This window comes from Ictidomys tridecemlineatus, chromosome 1 (genome assembly GCF_052094955.1).
Source record: "Ictidomys tridecemlineatus isolate mIctTri1 chromosome 1, mIctTri1.hap1, whole genome shotgun sequence".
Classification (NCBI taxonomy): Eukaryota; Metazoa; Chordata; class Mammalia; order Rodentia; family Sciuridae; genus Ictidomys; species Ictidomys tridecemlineatus.
Genome location: NC_135477.1, coordinates 139942848 through 139968866, shown reverse-complemented (window position 1 = coordinate 139968866; position 26019 = coordinate 139942848). Strand labels below are relative to the sequence as shown.

The window sequence follows — 26019 nt, the reverse complement described above, 5'->3', positions numbered from 1 at the left end:
TTCAATTTTTTTCAAAAAGTAGTTTTTCTTCTATTTAGTTAAATGTGTGTGCAAGAGTGTATAGATCTCTCTCTCTCTCTCTCTCTCTCTCTCTCTCTCTCTTTCTATATATATATAATCTCCTTCTCCTTGCATCATTTTCTTTTTTCTTTTTTTTAAGAGAGAGTGAGAGAGATGGAACGATAAGAGAGAGAATTCTTAATATTTATTTTTTAGTTTTTGGCAGACACAACATCTTTATTTGTATGTGGCATTGAGGATCGAACTTGGGCTGCATGCATGCCAGGTGAGCGCGCTACTGCTTGAGCCACATCCCCATCCCTCCTTGGATCATTTTCATGCATTGATTTCAGAAATACGTTGGTGACTTCAGGACCCAGGTGATCATTGCTGTGATTGTTTGGGGCATACAGGTAGTAATGGTGAGGCAGATTAAATCTACTTCCAAGTCTTGGTCCTGTTTTGGTGAGGTGTGATTTGGATTTGGGAAAGAGCTCTCCTATAAATTTTCAATTAATCTTCTGAAAAGTACATTTCAGTCTGAAGAAAGACATTTGGTGCCCAATAAGACTTCAGAAATACATTTTGAAGAAGTATATTTTTATGCCTTTATTTATTTTATACCTTTTATTTTTATGTGATGCTGAGGATTGAACCCAGTGCCTCGCATGTGCTAGGCGAGCTTTTCACTGCTAAGCCACAACCCCAGCCCAAAGTTTATTTTAAATATGACTTCTTAACCAATTTGGAATTAAATCTAGAATCTTCTCAATTTTGTCAGCTATTGTTTCTTTATTATTCAGCATTTACCTTTGACTGATGTCTTTAAATTGAAACTCGGAATTAATAGTTTATAAGAAATTTTAAGACATGAAGATTGCAAAGTTTTATAAACAATAACTGCTTTGTTTCTAGTTCCAGAAACTTGTTTTCAGATTGTCTGGGATTTAAGACTCTGATGATGGTATTTTTAACATCTCCTGGAGGTTGTTAATGTGAGCCAGATTTGGAAAATTTTGTAGTAGAAAATCAATCAGCAGAAATAACCATTTTCAGTAGAGGGCATATGGGAATATAAGTCTAATGTTACCAGATTACAGGATAAATGAAAGTAAATTATTTCCTCTTCACCTGGAGCCATGTGAGAAATTATTGCGACTTAAACTATTGCCCAACATGGTTATTGAATAAAAGCACATTTCTTCTGGGTGATATAAAAGCAAGTTTTTATTAGAAATTTGGGTGGAAAATATTAAAAGATTATTTTTATAGCCAGTTCTATTTGACTGAATTTATTCTACCAGTATTGCCAGAAGATTACTTTCTTCATTGACTATTGAAGAGAAAGCTTTGGTTTATTTGAAATTTGCTGTCACTATGGAGAATAAATTTTCTTTTTTTTATTGGTTGTTCAAAACATTACAAAGCTCATGACATATCATCTTTCATACATTTGATTCAAGTGGAGAAGAAATTTTCAAAATTAATTGCATATTGAAAACCCCAAACATTAAAAAAGACATATTTATGTTTAGAAACTGGTCCTGGGTGTGGGTGTAAGGAGATATCTGTAGTTCACATTTACCATTTTATCTCCTGGGCTACTAGATAATTTATCTTAGGCACAGTAAATACATTCAAGTTGTGAGTGCTGTGTATTAATTAATCTGTTCAGTAAATTAAGCACTTCAACTTTTAGTGCTATTAATCAGATTTCAGTGAATATGAGGACTGAATTTTAAGCAGGTTATATTTCATATAGATGGCTTTATCTTTTTGGAAATTCTCCCCTTCTGTAGATATGATCAGATCAGTGATTCTCAAAATGTTGTATGACAGCCAGAGGGAGATGTCCTGGAAAAAAGGAGCAACATCACTTGTTAGTTAAGAATGCTGCCCTACGGATACCCTGCACCCATGAGAAATGCCTGTAGATACATAATCTGATATTAAATTGATAAGAATGACATAGTCAAAAATATAGCAAAATGTACATATAGGCTTTCTGGAGTCTAGGCATTTACTCTTTTATCACATGAAATGGAATGGAATGGAAAAGAAAAGAAAAGAAGAAAGAAGAAAGAAAGAGGGAGGCAGGTGTGAAGGGAAAGAAAGAAAGAGATTTAGTTTATCCAGCATTTTCTAAAATAATATTTATTAATTTTGTTTCTCCTCAGATTGCTAGGGTTTATAAAAAATATGATATGTGCACTTGGGAACTAGAAAAGCTAGCTGGAAACAGTGGCAGATGTCCCCAGCGGCTCAGGAGGCTGAGGCAGAAGAATTACAAGATCAAAGCCAGCCTCAGCAAATTAGCAAGGCTCTAAGCAATTTAATGAGAAAAAACTTAAAAAAGTTCAAAAATTCAAAAAAGGTCTGGGATGTGTCTCAATGCTTAAGCACCCCTGAGTTAAATCCTTAAGATAGATATTTCCTTTTTACTCTCTCTCTCTCTCTCTCTCTCTCTCTCTCTCTCTCTCTCTCTCTCTGTAGCTACATATAGATATATGTATATTTTTAAAACAGAGGGAATAAAAAGAAAATATACAGTTGGTTCAATTCATTTACACTTTAAAATAATTACACCTTTTGAGTTATACAGCCATATGATTTATTATTCATTGCTGTAATATATTTCCCATACACTATCTAATAATTTTAAAAAAAATGAATGTTCCTCTTGATATCAGCTCTCTAGAGATTTCTTTGGCAAATATGTTATTGGATAATTAAACATTTAGAATAGGTGGAATCTTTACATACAAACTGATAATATTTGCCTTCATAAAACAAAATATTAAAACAGAAAACTAAATTACTTTCTTGCAAATATTTTAGATCAGTGAAATAAGTTTCATGAAATTTTCAGATTGGAGTAAGACTCACAAATTTAAAATACCCAAGACTGTATAAAATTAAACTTCTTGGACCAAATGCTGGTATTTCTTTTATAAGAAATAGTATTTGTTTTAGTTTTGAGAAATTAATGCAAAAATACTACATCTTTCTCTTATGCCCTTTTCCTTCATGTATAACTTATTTTTATGCATTAATTCAGTCTTCTTATTTTATATGTGTCTAGTGTACGGCAAAGACTGTAATAATGATCTGCAAGCTATCTATGAATGTAGAGTATATGGAATGTGTGGGAAACAGACATTAATAAAGACAGATATTTAATATAAAATTTTAATAATACTATAGGAGAAGAATGCAAGATCTTATGAAACATTTAGGATCCATTGTCTAAAGTGAAAATCAGGAGTTCTTTTATAATATTTGAACCCAAATCTGAGGATTCAAGTGTCATTTGATTAATTCATAGCGTGTTAGGAAGATAAATGAGAAGTTAATCAGTCTAGAAATGTCAGCATGAAAACATACTTTTATTTAATGAAGTGATAGAAATGGAATCAGAGAGTTATATATTGTTTCAGCAATTGTTGAAGTTTAATTTTATATTATACCTTAACTAATTTTATTTATTCCTGTTGAAAAATAGTCCAGATATTTTCATTGTATATGCCACCACCAAGTTGCTGTAGTATAACAAATCTTTAACCACATGTTGCACATGTTAAATAGTAAGATTCAGTGATACCTATATGAAAGAGCAGTTCTCCTTTTAAAACAGAATATTTTTCAACCAATTACTGAAATTGATAAAGAAAAAATGAATGTCAGGATTTAAAAATATGCAAGATCAGTTCATTGTAGAGTTTGGAAGGTAGATTCTTTATAGAATTATTTTTATCCTAATAGTATTTTTCCTCTGAGCTTCATGGACCAGTGTACTCCCTACTGAAGATAATTTGGGGTTCATACCAGTAGATGTTGGACATGTTCATGAATAACTGATGAATAACTATCCATTAGACACACTTTTACTCCATCATGGATTTTGGTCTTGAAGAAATATGTTAGATACCTGTTCTCAGTTACCTGGCCATCTAGGTAGATGAGTGCACTAGAGAAAATTAAAGGGTTACTGAAATGGAGCTATGAAAACAGCCTGAAGTTCTAGATGAAAGCAAGCTGGGTTTATTAAAATACCACATGTCCCTCATGTATCCACAGGACACTATTTTTTTTAAAGTTAACTATAAATGGATTAAAGAAGGATCCCTGGACCTGGAGTGGAGGGGAGAGAGAGGACCTGAGGCAGATGGAAAGTGCTGGGGACTGAAGCAGAGAAGACTGGGTTCCATGTTTTTGTGTATTCTGGTGTTGTATCATAACTAAATGGTGTAAAAAAAGATACCACATATAGCACTTATTGTTTATACTTGAGACTTGACAGCTAGTGAGGAAGGGTGATAATATACCAGGAATGTGGAATTCTGGAGCATGGAGTGGAGTATCAGAAAGGAGTATGAGGTGCTAGAGGAGGGAAGTATTAAAAAGTGCCCTAGAAAAAGGAAGATTCATATTGAAAAGTGATATGAAATAAGTTTGGGTAAGGGATGTGCGAATTTAAAGGAAAATGGCAATTCGATTAAGGGATCTCCATTTTGGTATTATGAATATTAGAGATTCTTGGACAATGGTGACCAAAAATTGGAATAGAAAGAGTATTCATTTGGGAATTGAGGTTGGTGTTGATTTTTAAACTGCGGGGTATGCAACAAGACTGGAAAGCATGTAGCACATAGTGACATTTAAGTGACAGAACACATATGCCACAGTGTTTCCATAAGATTATATTGGCTAGTAGCATCATAGCCATTTTATTTTGTATAAGTATACATTATGATGTTTGCACAATAATATTATCTAATTATGCTTTTCTCAGAATTCATCCCTATTTTTAAAGTGGTACAGGACTGTGTGCTCATGTACACACAAACACACAGACACATGTATGTACAGTCCATTATGTACTTTACCTAGTTAATCTGAACCTCAAGTGGCAGTGCTTTGTGGTACTTAGTAACTCAGACTGAAATTACACCACCTACCTCTAAATCCTGACTGTTCCTTTCTAGCTGTGTAATACTGAACAAGTTGTTTTTGGCCTCTCTTTGCTGTTGTGGATGTTAAGTGAGTTGCTGCATGTAAACACACCAATACCTAGAGCATAAAGAAGACTATATAAATATGACCTACCATTATTAAGTTGGTCATTATATCTAAGTGAATAGATTATAAATGTATTTAGGGAAAAGAAAAAGGGAAGCAATAATAGAGACAAGAAAAATAAGTCATCATCTAAGTTACTGACATGGGCTTAAAATATCATGGAAAACAGAAATAACACAATTTGACAGTTTCTTCAGTTCTGATTTTTAAGTTTCCTTGATACTAAAAATTTATAAGAGTGTGGGTATTCCCTAGATTTATTTTCCTAGATTTAATCCCTAGATTAAATCTTCTAGGACTAAAAATTACACTCTCATCGTACTGAAAAACAGCTCAAGAATAGATATCTGGAGGATTAGTGAGGTGTTAGACTGTTGTTGTTCTGTATTTTTATTATAGTTATAAATAGTAGTTGGGTTCATCCTGACAAACTCATACATACATGGAGATTGATTCAATTCCTGATCATCTCCCATTTCCCTCCCACCCTTCCTCCCCTCTTCCCTTCTTCTTCATCAACTCAACTTCCTTTGATTTGTCTTTGTTTTTTTGTCCAACAATTACTTTATTTATATTACCATGTTTAAATTATATGGAAAAAGACATTCAAGCAGTTCTACCCCATTTCTGAAAAAAAAAAAAGTTTCCTATCAGCACCAGTGGTGACAAGTAACTTAGATTGGTGACATCTTTGAATAGAGACTTACAAGGAAGAATGGGCTTGGTGCTAAGATTTATCTCTAACAAGAATATGGCTCACTGGCCCACACAGCATGTGAGCACTGAGCCACAGATTCTGCTGGCCACAGATTCTGATCTTGTCTCTGAAGCTTGCAAATTAAATGAACTTTTTTTTTAAGTTTTAAAATTAAGCCCCAAAAAGTTAAAAAAAAAACCATGCTATTGTCTTATTCTCCACTCAAAATCTACATAAAACATAGTTTTTTTCACTCTAATAGCCCAGACTTCTTTCCTCATATAGCTTACCATATAGCTATAGAGAATTTTATGCCTCAAAATCTAAACATAAGGAAAAACAACTGCATAGTATTCTCTATACACACTGCTGTTGGATGGAAAATACAAAATTAAAAAAGTAAATAAAAGAAAAGAAAAAGAAAAAGAAAGAGAGGTTCCATCTTAGATTCTCACAACTTCTTGTTCCTCAGTAAATGAATCTGACACTGGTGCTCAGGTGACAGTGTATGTAAGTAGATTTTTGTTTTCAGTGAAGGAGACCTGGGAAAAGATGGATTTATCTGTTTTTCTTCAAGAGTTGTCATGTGGTACGTGCTCTTCAAAGCCCTCACTCTAGAGCATGTTCCAGGATCAACATTAGCCTTCCTTATAATACTGGCTGTCTTCTATAGCAAGTTTGCTATTGCAGTTTTTGCAGTGCACATCCGAAAACATGTAGCAGCCAGGGAGCATGACCCCATCTTGAACTTCATTGTACTGTAGGTTAACTACCTTGTTAAAAAGAAATGCTCTATCGGTGGCACCTGTGAACCCAGTGGAGCTGAATTCTGAGCAGTTAGTCAGGATCCTGTCACAGTTGGCACAAGAAAACAGATGCATACCACCAATATGATCAAGGAAAATTCTGCTCATTTTCATAGCCAAAGTTCTAAAAAACCCCGAACAGTGGTGCTGTCAGAGGCTGTTAGCTCTTCAGCTGGTACCAAGCCCTTGCTTGTCTCTTAATTTATGTTTGATTGGTTCTATACAATATCCTATCCTTCCCTCCCCATTTCCTTTATTTTTCTCTAGCTTCTGCATGCGAGATAAAACATTCAACCTTTGAGTTTCTGAGATTGGCTGATTTCACTTAGCATGATATTCTCCTTTTCCATCCATTTAGTGGCAAATGCCATAATTTCATTCTTTTTAATGGCTGAGTAGAACTCCATTCTTACAATTTTTAAAATACATTTATTTATTGATGGGGATCTGGGTTCATTCTATAACTTAGCTATTGTGAATTTTGCTGCTATAAACGTTGAGGTGGTTGTATTACTATAGTATGCTGATTTTAGATCTTTTGGAAAAACAATAAGAAGTGGGATAGCTGGGTCATGAGGTGGTTCTAAACCTGGTCTTTAGAGGGGTCTTCATATTACTTTTCAGAGTGGTTGTTCTAGTCTATACTCTCATCCACAATGTACAAGTGTTTCTTTCTCCCCCAAACCTTGGCAGAATTTGTTGTTGTTTGCATTCTTGATCATTGCCATTCTGACTGGAGGGAGATAAAATCTTGGTGTAGTTTTGATTTGCATTTCCCTGATTGCTAGTACTGTATTTCTTCTTTTGAGAAGTTTCTGTTTAGTTCTTTTGCCCATTTATTTATAGGATTATTTGATTTTTTTTGGATGTGTCACGTTTTTTGAGTTTTTACATATTCTGGATATTAATCACCTATCAGAGGAGTAGCTGGCCAAGATTTTCTCCCATTCTGTAGGTCGCTCTTCACTCTCTCATTTCCATTGTTGTGTAGAAGCTTCTTAGTTTGATGAATCCCACTTGTTGATTCTTGGTTTTATTTTTGTACTTTGAAGGTCTTGTTAAGGAGGTTGATGCCAACACCTATAAATGGGGTGTTGAGCCTATGTTTTATTCTTACAATTGTAAAGTTTCTTATCTAATTCCTAAATCTTTGATCCATTTGATTTCAAGTTTTGTGCAGGGTGAGAAATAGGAAACTAATTTCATTTCTCTTACCATAGCTATCTTGTTTTCCTACCACCATTTGTTTAAAAAGCTGTCTTTTATTATATATGCCTTTGTCAAATATCAGATGGCTATAGTATGTGCATTTTTCTCTGTGTCATCTATTCTATTCATTGGTTGTAATGTCTATTTTCATGTCAATACCTTACTGCTTTTGTTTCTATAGCTTTGTAGAATAATTTCAGATTAGAGATTGTGATGCCTTCTGCTTTGCTTTTCTTGTTTACTATTGCTTTCATATTCTGGGTCTCTTATTCTTCCCAATAAATTTAAGAATTGTTTTTCTAAGTCTATGCTGAATGTCATTGGTATTTTTGGTTCTAATTAGTTATAACTGACAGAATGCATTTTGACGCATAATACATAAATGAAATAAAATTTCTCATTCTTCTGGTTGTTCATGATGTAGAATCACACTTGCCATGTAGTCATATAATGTACACATAGTAATAATGTCAGATTCATTCTACTATCCTTCCTACTTCCATACCTGTCCCCTCTCTTCATTCCCCCCAACCTCATCCAAAGTCATTCTATTTTTCCCTAGCCCCCTCCCTTATTGTAAGTTAGCATTCACACATTAAAGAAAACATTCAGTCTTTGTTTTTTTTTGAATTGGCTTACTTCGATTATCATGGTATTCTCTAGCTCCATCCATTTATTGGCAAATGCCATAATTTCATTTTTATTTAAGGCTGAGTAATATTCCATTGTGTGTATAGACTACATTTTCTTTATCTATTCATCTATTTGAGGACACCTAGGTTGGTTCCATCATCCTTGAAACTCTCACCAGAGCAATCAGACAGGAAAAAGGAATTAAAGGGATACACATAGGAAAAGAAGAACTCAGACAATCACTATTTGCCAATGACATGATTCTATATTTAGAAGATCCAAAAAATTCCACCATAAAACTTCTAGAACTAATAAAAGAATTCAGCAAAGCAGCAGGATATAAAATCAACACCCATAAATCTAATGCATTCCTATATATCAGTGATGAATCTACTGAAAGAGAAATTAGGAAAACTACACCATTCACAATAGCCTCAAAAAAATGCTTGGGAATTAATCTAACAGATGAGGTGGAAAACCTCTACAAATGAAAACTACAAAACACTAAAAGAAATTGAGGAAGATCTTAGAAGATGGAAAGACCTTCCATGTCATTGGTATTTTGATGGAGATGGCTTGAATCTGAGTATTGCTTTTGGTAGTATAACCATTTGACAGTATTGATTCTGCCTATCCAAGAACATGGCATGTCCTTCCATTTTCTAAGGTCTTCAATTTCTTTCTTCAGTGTTCTAGAATTTCATTGTAGAGCACTTTTACCTCCTTAGTTAGAATAATTTACAAGTAGCTGTCTTTTTGTTTATCGAGATTATTGGGAACAGGATTTTTTTTTCTGATTTTGTCCTCCATTAAAACACTGTTGGAGTGTAGCAAAGTTGTTGATTTGGAAGTGTTGATCTTGTATTCTTCTACTTTGCTATACTCATTTGTAAGTTCTAGAAGTCTTCTGGTAGAATTTTTTGATCTTATAAATGTAAATATAGGATTATATATACCATCAACAAACAGAGATGGTTTGACTTCTTCTTATCTGTATCCCTTTGATTTCCTTTTCTTGCTTGATCACTCTCACCAATGTTTCAAGGACTATATTGAATATGAATAGTGAGAATCTACAGCCTTGTCTTATTTCTGATTTTAGGGGAAATGGTTTTAATATTTTCTCCATTTAGTATGATGTTGACTGAGTTTGTCTTAAATGGCCATTACAATGTTGAGGTAAGTTCTTTCAATCTTTAACTTCTTCAGAATTTTTAACATGGATTGGTGTTGGATTTTATCAAAACCCTTTTACATCTATTGAGGTAGCCACTTGATTTTTGTTCTTAATAACTAAGCAGAATATCAAATCCACAAACTCATTGCAGTTAACTACATCAAAAGTCTAGAGTATATTATTAAATGAATAACATATGGAAACAAAATATAAAAGAGGAAGCAGTGATTGCCAGAACCTAGAAAGGATTCTCTAAAGAGTAGTGTCTGTAATCAGCCTTATCTTTTGCATCATTAACAAAATACATTTTCAAGGCATTTTTACAATGGTTCCTTAAATTTATTTTACACAAGGCAGAGATACATAAATTATATGTATGGGCTACTAGGTGGATCAATAACTAGTTGAATTGTTTGAAATTGCATTTAAATATATGACATGGAAAAAGGAGAACTATTGATTTGAAGAACTCCATGAGGTAGAATTCAAAGTGTAAGACAAAAGCTATTAATAAAAGAAAACTCCACTCAATTTAAGAGAAGTATGTATAACAGAGCTGTCTAAAAATGAAACAAGTTACCTTGGGAGGAGGGTCAAGGATTTGGATTTTTATTTTACCTTAATATTTGCCAGAGATTTACGTGGTTTAGTCTCTTAAACTACTTTCAATCTCTCTCAAATTTACAGATTGTCTTTTCTTATTCCAAGTCTAAATCATATTGTAGACTTAAGCTTTAAATACCCTTCTGTTTTATTGGTGTTTTCAAAGAAGCAATATTTGAATTCAGGTATTCTGGGTGTGGGAGAAGCAGCATGAATGAAGTTTTCAATTTGATTAATCTCATATTTTACCCTGTTAATAATTTCCTCTTTGTTCTTTTTATTGTATTTGATAACTTTTTTCCAATGAATATTTTATCATTTTCTTTTTTATAATTAAAGATTTTTGTGGCCACAAATTTTTCATTCAAGTATAAATTTTGTTGTGCTTTATTGGTTATATCATGAATTTTTCTGATTTTCCTTTGCTTTTAGACATTGCTACTACTACTACTACTACTACTACTACTACTATGGGAATTAAATTCAAGGCCTCATTCATGCTAAACTAGTACCGTATCACTACTAGCCCTGTGCATTTTATTTTTATTTTAAAATGCTTAGAGCTATATAATTTTATACACGTTTTTTTATTTTCTGAATTTACTTTTGCCCCTGATTATTTTAACTTTTATTTATTTATTTTCTAATTTATCAAAGAATAAGTGATACATAAATTTCTATTCCAATGTTTATTATATTTCTTGAGACAATTTATATGACACTTCAAAATTTTTCTTGAAAGTAAGTATAACAATACACAATTCATTTGGGAGATAAAGTTCTCTCTCTATTCACTGATTGGTGATATTAAATATTTTCAATATGCATTATAGTTTTCCAACTTTATCTGTCCTACTCTGAAAGAAAGTGTTGATGTCTCACAGTTTAGGGCTTATCTTGAATAATTGTCTTATTTTAAAAGAATTTTTAATTGTTTTAATAATATCTCTCTAAAGGCAGAAGTTTTAAAATTTTATTAAATCAAACTTATCTACTTGTTCTCTTATGAATTATGGCTATGGTGTACAGTTAAGAGATCTTCCCATAACCCCATGCTATCAAAGTTTTATCCAAACTTTAATTCCAGATAGTTTTATGCCTTACAATTAGGTCTGTCTGCACTCTGAGTTATGCTTGTATATGAGTTATTCCTGTGAATGATATGAACTGAACTCCTTTTATTTGTTCTAATGTCCAAACGTGCCAGCATTGTGTGTTGGTGATTGGGTGATGCTTCTTTGTACCTTTATGGAAAAGTCAACTGTCCCCTTGTGCATCTATGTCTGTACTGTCTCTTCTCTCCATACATTTCTCTGTCTTTACACAGACACTGTACTGTTTTGACTACTGTGATCTTATAGTTACTGTTAAAATAAGAAAGAACTAGTCCTTATCTTTGTGATTTTTCAAATTGTTCAAATATTCTAGATTTTTTGCATTTCTTTATGAATTTTATTGTCTTTCAATTTCTCAGTATTTCTGTTATATTTTTTGATTTGAATAACATGGAATTTATAGTTTTGTTACATAAATTTGTATCCTGAAAACATGCTAAGCTCATGAATGAATTCTCACAGATTTTGTTGATCCTTTGGATATTTTACAAAAACATCGTGTCATTTTCAAATAGTAACAGTTTCATGACTTCCATTCCAATCTCTATATTTTTGTTATTTTCTTTTTTGATTTCTTACACTATTTAGGACTTCCAGTATAACATTGAATAGGAGCAATGAAATAAGACACCCATGCCTTGCTTCTAATATTTGAGAGAATGTGTTGATGTCTAATAATCACCTACAATGTTATTTATAGCATTTTATTTAAGCTGGTTATTAGATTTTTATGTTTATACCTTGTGAGATTATTTTCATAAATAGATGTTCAATATTTTCATACATTTCTGCATCTATATTTAGTATAGCTTTTCTTAATTTATCTGTTCATATGATAAATACTGATTAATTTTTAAATGTTAATTCTGTCTTAGTTTCCTGAAATAGACCTAAATTGGTTATTATGTATTTTTGTTTTTATGATTCTAAATTTTATCACATTTTGTTGAATATTTTCATTATAGTGGGTTTGTCGCCAGAGAAGCACTTATCTAGTTCTGTTATTAGGATAAATTTGGTTTCATGAAATGAGATTAGAAATGCTATTATTTTGATTTTTTTTCTTTTTGGAAAGATTATTTAGAATTGATATTTGTTCCCCCAGTGTTTGATGGAATTGTCCAGTGACACCATCAGGGCCTGAAATTTTCTTTGCAAACTTAGCCAGTAGTTCTTCCCTCTCCTATAGCCTGCCCCATGGCTATGGGTCTTCGGGGTCTCCCTGAACTTCATTGGTGAATTCTGTAGGAAAACTCTATCAGAGAGGCAGGACCCCTATGTCTGTAGTCCCAAGATCTTCATAGCCTCATGCTATCCCACATTCTGCCTTCAGGAATTTGTTAAACAGTAATAGTTCAATATTAGCTCAACATTCGTACCAGCTTATCTGACTATGACACAGGATCTGTCCCAGTCAGCCAAAGCCCCACTTCTTTCTGAAGATTTCAGGATAGTTGTTTGTCTTCATACTTCAGTTTTTTTTTTTCAGATAATTTAAGGGAAAATATTCAATTTGAAATTTGTCAATTCTTCTCTGGTAGTGTTAGGAGCAATACTTTCCTCAGTTCTGGTACTGAAAATTCATAATCTCTTAGTTGAAATTAGAAGCTCAATACTATAAATTGCTGATATTGTTTATTAAGTAAAGTACCATACTATCTACATCTTTTAAAGTCAATTAAAGTACATATTTAATTTGTTGCAAGTATCTGCTATATATAACATTTCTGAGTGTAATAGGTAATTGTTTTCTGCATTGAGAAACTCATGTCCATACTCATATCTGTTAATATAAACTTCAAAGCTATACTGTGGCTAACTGATGTAGGTTCTCTGTGGTTTATCCCCCAAAGATTCTCTAAAGCTAAGTTTTGCTGGATATAAGATTCTTGGTTGGCATCCATTTTCTTTCAGAGCTTGGTATATGTTGTTCCATGATCTCCTGGCTTTGAGGGTCTGGGTTGAAAAATCTGCTAAAATATGAATTGGTCTCCCCCTATATGTGATCTGATTCCTCTCACTTGTGGCTTTTAAAATCCTATATTTATTATGTATGCTAGGCATTTTCATTATAATGTGCCTTGGTGTAGATCTGTTGTAATTTTGTACAACTATGAGCCTGGGTCCCCTGCAGGCTGGTGTGGGCCTACTTACTGTGGTAGCATTGTGATGTGGAAGATTACACCATGGGTAACCACCCACAGAAGGGATTAATGTAGTTTTTCTAGGACTAAGTTATTTGCATAAAAACAATATTTATTTATTTATTTGTTGTTGTTGTTGTTGTGCTGGAGATAAAAGCTAGGGCCTTGCACATGTCGAGGAAATACCCTTTCACTAGCTTACATTTTCAGTCGCAAAGCAGATTCTTATAAAAGAGTCAGCCTGGCCCCTTTCTATTCTCTACCATGCTGAAATGCCTCCAGGTGGTGGTGCCATGCTGCTTGAACTTTTTACCCATAAAAGTTACTAGCCAAATAAACCTCTTTTCTTCATACATTATCTACTGCCAGATACTTAGTTACAGCAACAACAACAACAAAAATACATTAACTTAGATATATTTGTACATACACTTCATTTCTAAATCAGTGAATGAAGACTTTACAGAATTAACTACAGAATTCAAATAAAAATAAGGACTGAAATTAACCTAAAATTATATTGAATAGGACATTTTTGTTTCATGACGAGGGTGAATAGTTGTCACATAGTTATTTTCTAAATGTTCTTGGGGAAAAAGCTCCTGGCACCTGAACTGTAAAACATGTTGTACAGAATATATACAGAATATTATAAAAAAACACAAGTACAAGTTTTTTTAATTTTTTTGTTTGTTTTACAACCATTGATGGTTATTCATAAAAATGTACCCTGGCACACATTTTTTTTTTGCTCTGATATTTGAAGTAATGGAAACATTAAAGGAGTTGATTTCTTATTTAGTGATAGAATCATTCATGAGGTATCTATTCTAAATATATCAAAGAAATACCATTGGCAATTAACTTCCAATTGACTGTGTAACTATAACCTCTTTAATCTTAAAAAAAGCCATATTCACAGTAATTTTTGACCCAAGACTTGAACCTGAATTTCAATTATTATAGGTGAGATGTTGAAAATTAAGTGAACAATGAAACAATTTTCAATTTATAGTCAGTGCAATCAGAGTATTTGTTTCAGATTGTCAATCAATGTGCATTTTAATTATTTCCTACCGTAGTATTGAAAGGAAAGAATACTACTGATTTCACATATAATGCAAAATAATTAACACCTCAAACATAGTTATGTATACTATTATGAAATTTCATTCTCAAACAGCAAGAGTAGGTGAAAAAAGCCCTGTATGATGTTACCAAAAAGTATTTACTGAAAGGAAACTGTATTTCCCTTCTGAGTATTTCTATATTTGTAAGAAACAAATAGTGGATATGCACTAGAGATTATATGCATCTGGAAATAGTCCATCTAATTTTCAATCAAATTTTCTTCTATAGATGTTTACAGACTATGCTGAGAGAAAAAAAAATCGACAAGATATTCCCTTTCCTAACCACCTTCTCCACTCCATCATAAAATGAAATTTTGAATACTCAAAGCCAGGGAAAGTAGGTATGAATCAACATCAGTCATAATCTGAATCTTTTTTTTTCATTTATATTGTGAGAAATTGGTACCTTTATGCAGTCAAACACTCAGTGGTATGGTTTTGTTGAGTTCGAAATTTGGTGGTAGTTTGAAGCAAGTTAACTGGCAAAAAAACTTCTTAGAAAAATATATTCAGCATCAGTTACTGGATATTTTTTCAAAACTCAATGTAAAACAAAATAGGCAAATTATTAATTAATCCAGCTATAATTACAAACTATAGTATTCAAAGCTATCCATACTTTAAATCTGTTGCTTTATTTAATTGAATTTTCTTAACTATAGCTTTACATTTTAAAATTACATTTCCCACTGATAAATTTTCAGAAGACTTGCCTCTCTGAATCCATGGAAGTAAGAAAATAAAGTAACATTTAAAAAAATTCTATTACTTCAAATATAAACATATACCTTCTTGCCTTGTAAGTTTGGACAATATTTTTCAAAAATAATTGGCTAGTATCAAATGAACAATCAGAATTATATGACTATGTTCACTATCAGGACATTCTCTTTAGGATGCAGTTAGAAATATTTTCTGTCTTACATTAACAGAAACTCACAGGGAAGCTTTATTTTTTATTTTTTTTAAGTTTACTTGTGAATTATTCATTTAAGTTTGCTTACTCAGAATTGTGTGATATTCAACTTTTATCATTTTACCTCTTTATTTAGCTAATTCAGTAATTTCCCCTTTACATTCAAAATTATTTCATTAGGAAAAACTGAATTCTCCAGAAAAAGCTTAGAATGCTTTAACATTTGTCCAATCATACTTGTACCTAGAGTAATGATGTACATCTCATTCCACCATCTTTCCTGCCCCATGCCTCTTCCCGGCCTCCCCTTTGCCCCATCCAATGTTCTTCCACTCATTCCATCCCCCACTCCGTTATGAATTAGCATCTACTTAAAAAAGAAAACATTCAATATTTGGTTTTTGGGGGGATAGGCTTACTTCGCTTAGCATGATATTCTCCAACTCCATTCATTTACCTACAAATGCTGTAATTTTATTTTCTTTTAATGTTGAAGTAATATTCTATTGTGTTCATATATCACAGTTTCTTTATCCATTAATCTATTGAAGAGCATTTTCTTAACTATAGCTTTACATTTTCTAGAGTTTGGCTATTGTGAATTATGCTTCTATAAATATTCGTATGGGTGTGTCCCTGTAGCATGCTGTTTTTAAGTCTTGTGGGTATAGACCAAGGAGAGGGATAGCTGCGCCAAATGGTGATTCCATTCCAAATTTTCTAAGGAATCTCCATTCTGCTTTCCAAATTGGTGCACCAATTTGCAGTCCTACCACCCATGCATGAGTGCTTCTTTCTCTCTGCATCCTCATCAACACTAATTTTTGTTTGTATTCTTAATAATTGCCATTCTGACTGCTGTGAGATGAAATCTTAGAATGGTTTTAATTTGCATTTCTCTAATTGCTAGAGATGTTGAACTTTTTTTCATAGCTTGTTGATTGATTGTATAGTTTCTTCTGAGAAGTGTCTGTTCAGCTCTTAGCCCATTAATTGATTGGCTTGTTTATTTTTATGGTGTTAAGTTTTTTGAGCTCCCTATATATCCTGCAGATTAGTGCTTTATCTGATGTGTGTCGCAAAAATTTGCTTCCAAAATGTACACTCTCTCTTTACCTCATTGATTGTTTCTTTTGCTAAGAAGGAGCTTTTTAGATTGAATCCATCCCATTCATTGATTCTTGATATTATTTCTTGCACTTTAGGAGTCTTGTAAAGGAAGTCATGGCCTAATTCGACATGATAAAAATTTGGGCCTACTTTTTCTTCTATTAGGCACAGAGTCTCTGGTCTAATTCCTAGGTCCTTGATCCACTTTGAGTTGATATTGATTCATGGTGAGAGATAGTGATTTAATTTTATTTTGCTGCTTATGGATTTCCCGTTTTTGCCAGCCCCATTTGTTGAACAGGCTGTCTTTTCTCCAGTGTGTGTCTTTGACTCCTTTGCTAGTATGAGATAACTGTGTTTATATGAGTTAGTTTTTGTGTCTTCTGTTCTGTACCATTGGTCTACATATCTATTTTGGTGCCAACACTATGCTGTATTTACTACTGTAGCTCTATAGTATAGTTTAAGATCTGGTATTGTGATGCCTCCTCTTCACTATTCTTTTTTTTTTATTGTTGATTGTTCAAAACATTACATAGTTCTTGATATATCATATTTCACACTTTGATTCAAGTGGGTTATGAACTCCCATTTTTACCCCGTATACAGCTTGCAGAATCACATCGGTTACACTTCCATTGATTTACATATTGCCATACTAGTGTCTGTTGTATTCTGCTGCCTTTCCTATCATCTACTATTCCCCCTCCCCTCCCCTCCCCTCCTCTCTTCTCTCTCTACCCCCTCTACTGTAATTCATTCCTCCCCCTTGTATTATTTTTCCCTTTCCCCTTACTTCCTCTTGTATGTAATTTTGTATAACCCTGAGGGTCTCCTTCCATTTCCATGCAATTTCCCTTCTCTCTCCCTTTCCCTCCCACCTCTCCTCCTTGTTTAATGTTGGTCTTCTTCTCGTGCTCTTTTTCCCTAGTCTGTTCTTAGTTACTCTCCTTATATCAAAGAAAACATTTGGCATTTGTTTTTTAGGGCTTGGATAGCTTCACTTAGCATAATCTGCTCTAATGCTATCCATTTCCCTCCAAATTCTATGATTTTGTCATTTTTTTTAATGCAGAGTAATACTCCATTGTGTATAAATGCCACATTTTTTTTTTATCCATTCGTCTATTGAAGGGCATCTAGGTTGCTTCCACAGTCTTGCTATTGTGAATTGTGCTGCTATGAACATCAATGTAGCAGTGTCCCTGTAGCATGCTCTTTTTGGGTCTTTAGGGAATAGACCAAGAAGGGGAATAGCTGGGTCAAATGGTGGTTCCATTCCCAGCTTTCCAAGAAATCTCCATACTGCTTTCCAAATTGGCTGCACCAATTTGCAGTCCCACCAACAATGTACAAGTGTACCCTTTTCCCCACATCCTCACCAGCACTTGTTGTTGTTTGACTTCATAATGGCTTCCAATCTTACTGGAGTGAGATGATATCTTAGGGTGGTTTTGATTTGCATTTCTCTGACTGCTAGAGATGGTGAGCATTTTTCCATCTTCAACAAATGGTGCTGGAAAAACTGGAAATCCATATGCAACAAAATGAAACTGAATCCCTTTCTCTCGCCATGCAATCATGAAATTCATATGGAAAAATAAAAGACCCAGAATAGCAAAAATAATGCTAAGCAGGAAGTGTTAATCAGGCGGTATAGCGATACCCGACTTCAAACTATACAACAGAGCAATAGTAACAAAAACAGCATGATACTGGTACCAAAACAGGCGGGTGGACCAATGGTACAGAATAGAGGACACAGAAACCAATCCACAAAACTACAACTATCTTATATTTGATAAAGGGGCTAAAAGCATGCAATAGAGGAAGGATAGCACCTTCAAAAAACTGGAAATCCATATGCATCAAAATGAAACTGAATCCCTATCTCTCGCCATGCACCAAAGTTAACTCAAAATGGATCAAGGAGCTTGATATCAAATCAGAGACATGGCATCTGATAGAAAAAAAAGTTGGCTACGATCTACATACTGTGGGGTCGGGCTCCAAATTCCTCAATAGGACACCCATAGCACAGGAGTTAATAACTAGAATCAACAAATGGGACTTACTCAAACTAAAAAGTTTTTTCTCAGCAAAAGAAACAATAAGAGAGGTAAATAAGGAGCCTACATCATGGGAACAAATCTTTACTCCTCACACTTCAGATAGAGCCCTAATATCCAGAGTATACAAGGAACTCAAAAAATTAGACAATAAGATAACAAATAACCCAATCAACAAATGGGTCAAGGACCTGAACAGACACTTCTCAGAGGAGGACATACAATCTTCACTATTCTTGCTAAGGATTGCTTTGGGTGTTCTGGGTCTTTTATTTTTTCCAGATGAATTTTGTGATTGCTTTTTCTATATCTATCAGAAATGACATTTTAGGATTTTAATTAGAATCTCATTGAATCTGTATAGGACTTTGGGTAGTATTACCATTTTGAAAAAAATAATTCTGCCTATCCAGGAACATGGGAGATATTTCCATCTTCTGTAGTCTTCTTCAATTTTTTTCTTTAGTGTGCTATAGTTTTCATTGTAAGAGGTCTTTCATCCTCTTGTTAGATTGATTCCCAAGTATTTTACTTTTTTTTGAGGCTAATGTGAATAGGGTAGTTTTCCTAATTTCTCTTTCAGAGAATTCATCACTGATGTATAGAAATGCACTTGATTTATGGGTATTGATTTTTATATCCTGCTACTTTGCTGAATTAATTTATTAATTCCAGAAGTTTTCTGGTGGGTTTTTGGGATCCCCCAGGTAGAATTATGTCATCAGCAAAAAATGATTATTTTAATTCTTCTTTTTTTGTTCTTATCCCTTTAATTACTAAATCTGTCTAATTGTTCTGGCTAGAGTTTCAAGACCTATATTGAATAGAAGTGGTGAAAGAGGGCATCCCTGTCTTATTGCAGTTTTTAGTGGGAATGCTTCAATTTTTTTTTTCCATTTAGAATGATGTTGGTCTTGGGCTTAGCACAGATAGCTGTTCCTACTATCTGTAGGTTTTCTAGTGTTTTAAACATGAAATGGTGCTATATTTTGCCAAATGCTTTTTCTGCATCAATTGATGTAATCATATGATTCTTGTGTTTAAGCCTATAGATGTGATGAATTATTTTTATTGAATTCCATATGTTAAACCAAACTTGCTTCCCTGGAAAAAAAACCTACTTGATCATGGTGCACATTTTTTAAATATATTTTTGTATGCCATTTTTCAGAATTTTATTGAGAATTTTCTCATCTATGTTTATTATGGATATTAGTCTGAAATTTTTTTCCTTAATGTGTCTGTTTTGGTATCAGGATGATACTAATCTCATAGAATGAGTTTGGAATATTTCTCTCCTTTTCTATTTCATGGAATAATTTAAGGAATATTGGTATTAATTCTTCTTTGTAGGTCTTATATAGCTCCACTGAGAATCCATCTGGTCCTGGAGTTTTCTTGATTGTAGTGTTTTGATGGCATCTTCTACTTTCTGGATTGAAATTGATCTGTTAAAATTGTGTTTGTGTAGATCATATGCCTTTAGGAATTTATTGGTGTCTTTGAGGTATTCTGTTTTACTGGAGTATAAATTTTCCAAATAGTTTATAATTGTCTTCTGTATGGCACTACTGCCTGATGTGATATTTTCTTTTTCATCACAGCTTTTAGTAATTTGAGTTTATTCTCTCTTTCTTTTCATTAAGGTGGCTATGGGTTTATCAATTTTATTTTTTTTCAAAGAACCAGTTTTTTGTTTTGTCAATTTTTTGAATTGTTTCTTTTGTTTTCATCCAATTGATTTCAGCCCTGATTTCAATTATATCCTGTTTTCTTGTACTTTGGGTGTTGGTTTGGTCTTCTTTTTCTAGGGCTTTGAGATGAAACATCAAGTTATTTATTTGTTGACTTTTCTCTTTTTAATGAATGATCTTTTTTTTTTTTTTTTTAAAGAGAGTGAGAGAGGCGGGAGAGAGAGATAGAGAGAGAATTTTTAATATTTATTTATTTTTTTTAGTTCTCGGCAGACACAACATCTTTGTTGGTATGTGGTGCTGAGGATCGAACCCGGGCCGCACTCATGCCAGGCGAGCGCGCTACCGCTTGAGCCACATCCCCAGCCCTAATGAATGATCTTAATGCAATAACCTTTCCTCTTAGTACTGCCTTCATAGTATCCCAGAGAGTTTTGATACATTGTATCAGAGTTCTCATTTACCTCTAATAATTTTTTAATCTCCTCCCTGATGTATTCTATTATCCATATGTCATTCAGTAGCATATTATTTAGTCTCCAGGTGTTGGAATAGCTTCTATTTTTAATTTTATCATTGGTTTCTAATTTAATTCCATTTTGGTCAGATAAAATGCAAGGTAGATATCTCTATTTTTTTTTTTTTTTTGGTAATTTGCCAAAACTTGCTCTGTGGCATAATAAAATGATCTATTTTGGAGAAGGATCCATGTGTTGCTGAGAAAAAATATATTCCCTCATTTTTGGATGGAATATTCTATATATGTCTGTTAAGTATCAATTATTATTTTTTGAGTTCTGTATTTTCCTTGTTTAGTTTTTGTTTGGAAGATCTATCCAGTGGTGAGAGAGGTGTGTTAACATCACCCAGTATTATTGTGTTTTGGTCTATTTGATTCTTGAAGTTCAGAAGGGTTTGTTTGATTACATAGATTCCCCATTGTTTGGGCCATAGATATTTATAATTGTTATGTCATGTTGACATGTGGTTCCCTTGAGTAATGTGAAATGTCCCTTTTTATCTCTTTTCACTAACTTTGGTTTGAAGTCCACTATTTTTTTTGTATGAGGATGGAAACCCCTGCTTGTTTATGCAGTTCATGTGAGTGATACATTTTTTTCCTCATCCTTCAGTCTGTGGGTATCTTTTCCTGTGAGATGAGTCTCTTGAAGGCAGCATATTGTTGGGTCATTTTAAAAAATCCAATCTGCCAGTCCGTGTCTCTTAATTAATGAGTTTAGGTCCTTCACATTCAGAGTTATTATTGAAATATACTTTGTATTCCCTGTCATTTTGGTTTACTTTTTGTATTTAACTTCACTTGGTTTCTCTTTGATTGGCCTTTTCTTTAGTGTAGTTCCTCCTTTTGAAGATTTTCATTGATGTTTTTCATTTCCTCCTCATGGAATATTTTGCCAAGAATGTTCTATAGAGCAAGATTTCTTGCTGTAAATTCATTTAACTTTTTTGTTTATCATGGAAGGTTTTTATTTCATCATCAAATCTGAAGGTTAATTTTGCTGGATATAAGATTCTTGTTTGGCATCCATTTTCTTTCAGAGCTTGGTTTATATTGTTCCAGAATCTTCTGGCCTTGAGGGTCTGCACTGAAAAATCTGCTTGGATCTGAATTTGTCTCCTCCTATATATAATCTGATTCTTCTTTCTTGCAGCCTTCAAAATTCTATACTTACTCTGTATGCTAGTCATTTTTATTATAATGTGCCTTGGTATAGATCTGTTGTACCTTTTTTTTTTTAAAGAGAGAGTGAGAGAGGAGAGAGAGAGAGAGAGAGAGAGAGAGAGAGAGAGAGAGAGAGAGAGAGAATTTTTAATATTTATTTTTTAGTTCTCGGCAGACACAACATCTTTGTTGGTATGTGGTGCTGAGGATCGAACCCGGGCCGCACGCATGCCAGGCGAGCGCGCTACCGCTTGAGCCACATTCCCAGCCCCCTGTTGTACCTTTTGTACATTTGGTAGGCCTCTTGTATTTGATTTTCCAATTCATTCTTTATGCTTGGGAAATTTTCTGATATTATCTCATTGAAGAGATTGTGCATTCCATTGGTTTGAATCTCTGGGCTTTCCTCTATCCCAGTAAATCTTAGATTTGGTCTTTTGATGTTATCTTATAATTCTTGGAAGTTCAGTTCATGATTTTTTACCATTGTCACTGTGTGGTCAACTTTATTTTCCAGATTGTATATATTGTCTTCATTATCTGAGGTTTTGTCTTCCAACTGATCTAGTCTGTTGATGATGCTGTCTATTAAGTTTTGTATTTGGTTTATTGTTTTCTTCATTTCAAAGATTTCTTTTTTCTTTTCTTTTTTTTTTCAAAATCGCTCTTTCTTGAAGTAATCTTTGGCTACTTGTATTTTCTCTTGTTTCTTTGTTGGAGTGATCAGTTTTTGCCTGTACTTGCTCACTTAGGTTATTTTTAAATTCACATATCAATTTAATTATGTACATTCTGAACTCCTTGTATGTCATTTCATCTACTGTGCTGTCAATGGATTCTATTAATAGAAAATCTTGTTTTCTGGAGGGGAGGCACTTTCCTCCCTTGTTTTTTCAGGTTGTCTATGAGTCTTCCTCTCTTCCAGTGCAGATCTGAGGTATTAAAGTTTCTACTCTATACTCTTGTAGTGTCCCTGAAGATTAGGAATATCTCACTTTAAGGGAGAGATCAATATTACAGCACCCAATGCAACTAATATGCAGCCATAAATCAATTAACTTCTATTTAGAGACTTACAGTTTTGCTGCTATAAACAGAAATGATGGTTATCCTCTACCATATAGCCAAAAGGTTTGCATAGAATTTACAGTTTCTAATAGTGGATGGGGGGGTGGATGTGATATTTTGAGGTAGGATGTGTGAATATAGAGGTATTAGATTATAGGACGAGTGAAAGGAGAATCAGTCAGAAATTGGCTGTTATCAGGAGAAAAAAAAAAATAGAAAGTGAGGCAACCCCCGACATGGCTTCCAGCTGCCTCTGCAACAGGATGGTGTTTGTTAATACACCTAGTAGTGATACCTCTGGTACAAATGGTCCCACAGTGACTTTGGTGATGATCTTCCAAGTCCTGGTTGTTGTCCCTAGATGGACATGCCACGTCCCTAGTTGGTATTGGCAGTAGCATCAAGCCTGTAGGTACCTTGCTATTGGGCTTTCAGGCCTCAGTCGGTGGAATCCACCCCAATTAAAGGTGGCAGAGGTGGCAGCGAAGGTAACTCAAAATAGTGGTGGAGGTGTCCCAAGATGGAGGCAACCACTTTCAGAGATGGGGCTAGAAGGATGGGCTGTGTGATAGCATTGGGTGGCCTATTTAGTGATGGCACTAAATAGCTGCCTCCGGGCCCTGTATGTTGTCCTACAATGAAGATTACCACATTGGAAGGCTATGGTGGTGGCTGCAGTGTACCAAGGTAGAGGTGATTTGGGTGCAGTCACAAGTTGGTGGATAGGGAACCGTGGCATGGTGTACCTCTCTTCATGAGCATGGTGGGTCCTTGCTCTGTGTGAGGCTGGGCACAGTGGGTTCCAGTCCAGGCTCCTGGTGAGGTGGCATGTCAATATAATTCATTTGACACAAAGGGAAACAGACGCTAATTCTATGACATTGTTCTGGTATCACAGTAATTTCTTTTTTTATTTTTTTCCTTTTTATTTAGTATTGGAGATTAAACTCAGGGGTACTTAACAACTGAGCCACATCCCCAGTCCTTCCTTGTATTTTAGTTAGAGACAGGGTCTCACTGAATTGCTCTTGGCCTTGCTGAATTGCTGAGGCTGCCTTTGAGTTTGTGATCCTCTTGCCTCAGACTCCCAAGCTGCTGGGATTACAGGTGTTTGCCACCACATTTCTCACTTAGACGTTTTTTAGATGTTTGTTATTATAAGAAGACATGTTGAAGAAATCAAAAACCAAACAGGAATTTATTTACTCTAGGAAAATACATTTATTTTGTATTAGATAAGAGAAGACTGATATGAAATAAGCTATATATATTTTAACTACAGATTTCAATCTTGAAAGCCATAATGGAATATTAAATCCATAGTAATGGAAATTATGTGGAGCTGATCAAAGAATGGGAATAACAGGATAACAGAAAATCTTGCTTATGAAGCAAGATTTTGTTTTGATAGCAATATCAAAAAAAAATAAGATTTCTAAAATTTGTGTATCAAAAACATTTTCCCAACTTGCTGTGTATCTTGTCACTGATAAAGTCAGACTGACTTAGTGAAATCCAAAAGAAAAACTAAACTAAGATTTCATTTAAAAACTTCCCACTCAAAGTAATACCTATTTGTGAGACCAACAATTAGCAACATCTACATTCCTAAACTGTGTTCCTGGCAGGATAGAACTAAATAAGCTGCATCATAAAGTTTGGGGTTATATTCAGTTCAGAAGGTTAAAGAATGGTATTTGATTACAGTGTCTGTTTAGCTATGACTTTGAGACAGGTGAACTTGTCTCAAAGTAAGGGAAATATCCATTGCATAGATACTTTGTTTAGCTCAAAATAGTCAGTGGAAAATAGCAGACAAAAAATTAGAGAAAAGAAAAAATGCAAGTTCCCATGATTGGTAATTGTGTTAGCCTCTCATTGCTATAACAAAATAACTAAAATGACAACCAATTTATAGAACTAATGATTTATTTTGGCTCATAGATGCTGAGATTTCAGTTCATGGTCTCTTGGACACATTGATTCTGGGCCTGTGGTGGCCCTGTGGTGGGGAGTGTGTGGCAGAGTGAAACTACTCATCTCATGACTAGCTGGAAGAGGCATGGAAGAGAGAGAGAAAGAAGGAGGGAGAAGGGGACAAAGGGATGGGTGGGCAGGGGCAAAATATAACCTTCATATCCACAGTGATCTACTTTCTCCAATTAGACCCAGTATCCTAATGTTTCCACCAACTACCAAGACAGCCACCACATAAGATCCTTTGGGGATCTTCTGAGATTCAAACTATTACAGTATTCTTTTTTTTTTTAAGAGAGAAGGGGCAAAATGATGTTTAGAAGATAAGATCATAGTGTAGGACTGATAATCTTTCATTTGGAGAGTATTATAAGCATAAATGAAGATGAGATTATGGATAAAGTTGAATGCCACACTATGGACTTTTATAATTTTCCTATAAATAAATGAGGCATATTAATGGCTTAATGCAGAGGAGTAATGTGATAAAAAAGGGCATTTATAAGAAGTCAGTCTAGTATAAGGGTGGATTTGGAGGGGATTAAGCCCAAGAATTAAAATAAGTCAAGTGAATAAAATAATGCTCCAAAGAAGTTCAGGAACATACAGAATAAGAGGTGACTTTTGAATCTGACAAGTAGACACTTACCAGTGAAACTATTATTTCTGCAGTTTAATGATTGGAAATAAGTCCATAGGTGATTAAAACTTCCCTTATAGGTAACAGTGGTAAGTTAACATTAAATTAGGAGAAAGATAGGTAGATAACTGAAAAAGAGCAGAAAGAAAATACTCTCAGTTGTTGAGATAGACCAGAAAGACTTCAACTTTGTTTGTATCTATTTAAATATTTTTTAAATTAAATACAGGAAGCTTAGAAACAATAAGTAAACACTGTTGAGCTT

At 33.9% G+C, this 26019-nt stretch overlaps 1 protein-coding gene and 1 long non-coding RNA gene across 3 annotated transcripts in view; one reads left to right on the top strand and one right to left on the bottom strand.

Moving 5' to 3' along the window:
- The window catches only part of Prr16 (proline rich 16), a 232798-nt gene that overhangs the window by 164152 nt on the left and 42627 nt on the right, over nt 1-26019 (top strand). The gene's annotated exons all lie outside the window — the stretch shown is intronic.
- LOC120885347 (uncharacterized) lies at nt 1150-25893 on the bottom strand. The gene is made up of 3 exons (XR_005727914.2): nt 25764-25893; nt 4959-5070; nt 1150-1854 (listed from the first exon to the last, which is right to left on the bottom strand). It is a non-coding gene; the product is annotated as an uncharacterized LOC120885347 (long non-coding RNA).